Source organism: Apium graveolens, chromosome 2 (assembly GCF_009905375.1).
Source record: "Apium graveolens cultivar Ventura chromosome 2, ASM990537v1, whole genome shotgun sequence".
In the NCBI taxonomy this organism is placed as follows: Eukaryota; Viridiplantae; Streptophyta; class Magnoliopsida; order Apiales; family Apiaceae; genus Apium; species Apium graveolens.
The window spans coordinates 85,843,526-85,850,106 of record NC_133648.1 but is presented as its reverse complement, the minus strand read 5'-3'; positions in this window follow the sequence as shown (position 1 = coordinate 85,850,106).

Here is a 6,581-nt window from a genome sequence, read left to right as displayed (position 1 = left end):
CGTAATAAAATTGGATTCGGTTCAAGGTCTCATCACCACCTTGAAAACCTAAGTCGCATATGCAAACACAAAATTACAACATCATTCAATGTAATTTAAAGCATAACCACATGGAACACGTTCAAATTGATACAAAGAGTATTCCAACAGCATCAGAATATCAAATCTCAGTCTCCAAACTACCTTGATACAGTTAAGTAGCAGAATCAGATCCTATGAAATATATGGAGGATAATTACTAATTGGGAGGATTGACTTCAATGTTAAAAGTTGGAAAAACACTATCTTGCTGTAATGTGAAGCGCAGATTGTCATCTTCCTTTAAGTCAAGATCTTTGACAAATTTGTTCCATCCACGCGAAAATCTGGCAACTGTACCGTTTAGAACTATTTTTATATCCCAAACTCCTTGGCCCGTTCTGAACTTCACCATGTCTCCGCTTTTCCACATTTGATCTAGAAATCTTATAGTTCTCGGAATGTGCTGCACAACAGTTGAACATGTTAGCATAATTTGATCAGTCTGTTCCTGAACATAATATAACAAGGTATTCAAAATAGTTATATTATAGTCTTATATATTATTATTTACCGCTCCATGACATTTAGAGTTCAAGAGACTTCCAGCCAATAATTTAGAAAACTGGAGATTCATTCCAACTTGCGCATCATGTGGATTGTTGTTTTCCATCAACTCCATATTCTGTATTCCAACATTGTCCTCTGCGGGGTTATCATATCCTTGCACCTCCATTATAGTTGACACATCCACAATTTCAACATTTTGTTCCAAGTACAGATATAAGACAATGTTAAAATCACGACCAGTGCCTATGTAAAAGGAGCCTGCAAAGTAAATAAGGAAACAAAATATATGGCATACCAATCTCAGCAGGTGGATCTGTAGAATTATCTTCAAAGAGAAAAAATTTGTCATTAGACCTTCTCCTCCCATTACTTTCCGCTGTGGAACGTGTAATTTCCTTTCCTTCACACATAAAAATCCTTCCACAAATTTCACCATTCACATCAAAACTAAATAATATCATATCATTCTCCACAAGACCAAAATACTTAATCAATTGTTTTAGCCCATAAATTATTCTTAATTTAGCATCGTATCTCACATCTCACAGAATCCCATTGATTACAATATGTTCAACACCAAGGAGCTACTTTTCAGTCTCCTGGCCTAAAAACCTCGGGATTGTCTGTTACAATGTTCAAACATAAAAGAATTATTGATCATTTACAAAAAAGATACAGGAATATTATAAAAATAATAGGTTACTCACAAGATATCCAAGCTTCAAAGGGCCCTAAAAAAATCTTATAAAACGATCTTCTTCCATTCCTATCCCCTGTTTGTTAATTATCCAATTTAAATTTATTAGTAAATATATTTGTATCTTCTAGGTATTAAAAAACTGATGTTTCAAATAAAGTGTTGCACCCTCATAGCAATATCAAAAGAATTGTGAAATACCTTCTATTTTCTCAGATTCCACTTCTTTCTTTTTAAAAATAAAAAGTAGAACAATCTCTGGTAGCTCTTGAGCCATATTCATAGCTACTACATCACATGCGCAGATATCCAACTTCTTCAGAACTCCAGACCATCCTTTCCCAAACCAACACTTTTCTTCAACCCAATGGATGAGTACATTCCATTTTCTGTAGTCATGCTTCAAACAGATCCTGGACAATCCTTTATGTCGCTTATACAAATTTTCCAAATGAGTAGGCAGTTCCTGTTCAACTGAGCACATTGGATATTAGATTCAAGATAAGTAAAACCAATGTTTATACATATGAGGTAAATAATAAATGTATAGATAGAGAGAGTGGTTACTATATTATCCAAATCCTTCATACTTGAGTATTGTCTGATCACCATCAAAGATTGTTCAGAATCAAGTCTTATAGCATTGTAGTGAATACAAGCAAGGTACCTCTCAGTAACATCATGATTACAACAATATATAAACTCATCCATCGTCCAATTGTTACAATTCTCTTTATTGAAAAAAGCATTGGCTCAACTGAGGGATGTGTAATCGAAACAGCCATATGGTTGAAACACTGGATAGTAAAGTTGTCATACCCATAATATTCAAAAATAACAACAGAATACATCTTTAAATCATAAAATCTCAAAAATTCTTGAAGGCCGCAGAATTTCTTTCGATACTTATCATAATTCGCATTCCAAACAATTATCTTGCACTTTAGGTTTAATTGGGAATGAAGTTTACTCCGAAATATATCAATAAAACTAGACGGAACCCTCTGCAATTTTGGATAGATGATGCAGTCAGGTACAATATAAAGTCAACTTCTTAATAACGTTCAAATACAATCAGTCAAACACTTACAAATGCTCCATCATCATCTCTTTCCACATTTACAGAAACAAAGCTGCCTAATGGTTTTCGTCCTCTACCTATATTTAACATTGATTAATCATGTATACCTAAATTTTTAATTTAGCTTCCAACAAGCAATGAAAAACATTGTCTAACATATTACCCATATCCAAGTCAACATTCTATGAGTCGTGCTTTCTCTTAAGTTCCTGAACATTCAAATTTAAAACTCAATCCAAAACAGTTTATGCAGAAATCTTAATAAAATCGTGAATAATCTACTATTATAAATCTTAACAATTTGCTCTACAGAAGTACAGGCATCCAACGGTGAACTAATTATATCAATTTGAAATCAAATCATTATTTATATGACTTCGAAACTAAAACATGCAATCAACATCAATACATGGAATACTCTTATGCATTCAAATGGAGTATTATATATACTAAAAAATTATATTTGAATAAAAATTAAAGTCATAAACAAACTATTCACCATGAACTTTACAACCAATTGACAACAACTAAAACATGGATGGATGGGGTTACTAACCTCCAAAAAATGTTCATAATCTTCTGATTTAGAGAGTTGGTTTTCGTGATTTGAGTTAGTAACCATCGATCCTCCCTCCGCAGAGCTCTGTTCTATGTTTTGTTGGTCGTTAACGGTATAATTTAATAGGCCTAAACCCAATACTTTGTTAAAGATTTGTTGGGTATGAATGACCTAATCTTAAAATATAAATATAAATTCTTTTAAATTAAATATTACAATATACATATTATTGAAATTTTGTAAAGATTATTAAATTAAATTTTACAATTTATCATCAAAATAATATCAAAACAAAATATATTTTCATTTAAATCCTTATATACTTATCAATTAATAATTATCATATTTTATAAATTAATCAACACAAATTAAAAAAATACATGTTGAGATTATTTTAACGTTATTAAGTAAATAAATTATTTTTAGATCATTTCCTTCATAAAATTGTAATATACCTTAAAATTAATGTATGTCATATGAAAAACAGTGAAATATGCGCTGATTTTATTACGAACAAAATTTAAAATTAGCTAATTATGTTTTAAAAAAAATTATGACAACACAACATTGAATTTATAATCATTTTTCAAAACAATAAAAATTAGTGTCTTAAATATATTTTTCTAACATATGTGAAAAAGTATATTCGCGTAAATTTTTTTCATTAAAAGAGTAATGTTGTGTTAGTGTTCAACTGAAAAGTTACGTAAATATTTTTTTTACATTATTTAAAAAAATTGAATTTATTTAGAACGCGTAGCGTATGCAAAAATTCCTAGTTTAATTAAGATACAGTGCACTTTCATCGTCCTTTAAAGAGGTAAACTTATGAAATTCAACTCGCCACCTTATCTTGGTACCTCGAATGGCTTGATAATGCTAACATCAGTAGTCTTTGTACTAGTATAGGTAGGTCTGTCAATGGATCAGGTTTGGATCGGATCGACCTAAATCTATATCTATATCCATTTATTTTTTCGGATTCAGATTGGATCGGCTCCGGATTTTTTATAGACCGTTCTATATCCGGATCCGTTCGGATCACGGATTTCGGATCGGATATCCGCTCCATTTATGTATATTTATTTTTTAACTTAAATTATTACAATATCTATCTAAAATTGACAATTCCGAAAAATATTAATAAACAAGTAGAATACAACGAAGTCCAAAGATAAATTACGAATTACAATTCGCTTTTTGAAACAAACATATTATTGGGTTGTACACTATTTTAATTTTAACAATGAAAGAAATTGATGTTACGAAATGAAAGTGTTATATGAATTAAGACTTGGGTTATGCGGATCTAAAAGGCAAAAGAAATAGGGTTATAGAAATGGACTGAACTAAAGAGACCGAACCAAACGAAATATAAATAATGAGACTTGACTCGAGGATAATACGTTTAAAATTAAAATTATTAAAAATTATTTTTAGTACATTATATATATATATAAACCGGATCGGGTTATTAACGGATCAGATCGGCCTAAATTCATATCCGCTCCATTTATAATCGGATTTTTCTTATCGGATCGGATCTCGGATCGGATTTTTAATAGGTCGATCCATATTCGCTAAAATAGCCTCGAATTAGATCGGATCGGATCGGATTTTCGTTAAATTGACAGGCCAAAGTGTAGCATGCTTGACGGGACTAGCATATTTCCGGGGAATGACCACTACTTCTCGCAACAAGTTGCAGGGCATGCTAGTTACTAAGAGGCCAAGCTAAAATAGGAGGCCTTAATTTCCAAAAAATATTTAACTATATATCAATTAAATGAAATTTAGTTAATATTTTATTATTAAATTTTTAGGATGATTTTATGTAGAATTATTTTCATTTTATTGATTAAATTTTTTATATTAACTTTTATTTGTTATGAAATTTAATTATATATATACACATTTTTTTTTGAAAAATTTAATATTAGGGACCAAAAATACAATTTTTTAAAAAAATTATTTGCTATTTTATCAACTTCCAACATATTTACAAAATACAATTTTGTTCTAAAAATATTTAGAAAGTACAATTTTGCATAATAATTTGCATTTTAGGTTACATTTAACTTTAATACTAACTATTTTAGGTTATAATTTTCACAAATATTTTTAAAAAAATTTAGTTGCAAACATAGTTGTAAAACATTTTTTTGCAATTTTTTTTAAATTGATAATATTTTTGTGATTTTCTTAAACTTGGATATTTATGAAGAAAAACCCTTTAATGATGTTATAAGTTTAAATTCAACAAATTGTAAAATAAAAAATTAAGTATTTAGAAGTACTTATCGATTGAATTTGAATGTGGCATTAAAATAGAATAAATTTAAATAAATTTAAGAAAAAAATTATATTCCTTATTAAATCATTGATAAAATGTTATAATAACTAAAAGTTATATTTTTGGGGACTTAAAATATAAGCCTGAATACAATTTTTAAATTTTTAATTATCAATTAAAAAATTAAATATATAATCATAGAATTTTTTGAGGCCTTAGGTCACCATGTAAATCACCTACATGGAGCACAGAAAAGTGTTGCTTACTTCGAACACTTGGGTAGACTGATTTCTTAAGACCTTCATTTGATACCTTATCTACCTACTTGCTTGGTGCCCATTTCCTTGACCTTTTTCTTTAGTGCCTCATTCTATTGTGCAACAAATGGCTACAACAAGAACAATAAAGATTTATATGTATTTGACATGTTTGATGTCATAAATATGAACAAGTTATTATCTTTTTGCAGGTTCTTTTGTTGTGCCCTATCTCCTTACAGTTATCATACTTTGGGTAATCTTTTACTGTGCTTTCTTCGTATGTGATCCCTTCTTCTTCCGTCTTTTCTATCCACATTAATTTGCTGAAAAAAACCCAAGCTCCATTGAAACACAAACTATTAGCAGATGTAAAAATGCTAACTGTGGTTCAGTTGGGATATTTACCTTGATTTCACATGTTTTTTTGTTGTGGCCCTATTTCTAATACCTTGTGCTGAAGAAATGATCCGGCCGTTTTGAGCATTTTTGGGTGGTTATTTTTGCTTTTTTTACTTTATTTCTAATTACTCTTTACACATATTATCATTAAATATTTAAATTAATTTATTATAAGAAAATATATATTTTTAATAATTATAACTCAAGTAAAACTTAGTGAAAAGAAAAGTTTTAGATTTAAAGTAAAAAAATACTCAAATTAGATACTTTCGATGTGGTCAAATGAATTAAGAAAAATGCTCCACTTATTATTAAGTATTAAATGATGATTATACAAATTCTTGATAGAAAATTATTAACTCACAAAATATATAATTTTAAGGTGGGGTTAATGATGAAATCGAAATTTTATGATCTTTATATTTAATATTATATATAAGGACATAACTCTTAAACCTGAGCAAAAAAATAAAAACAAGACATTTAGTGATTTAGTACTAATAATAAGAGTCCCGTGAAGTTTACAAAGATTTTTTCTATATATTTATTAGACGGAAAAATATATAATTATAAAAATAAATCTATTAAAATTGTCGATAACATCACCCAAAACTAATTCTAGTATTTTTTATCATAATAAACAATTACATTAATAAAGTTTCTAAATTCAATAAAAGTATATCTTCCATTCACAAAACATATCG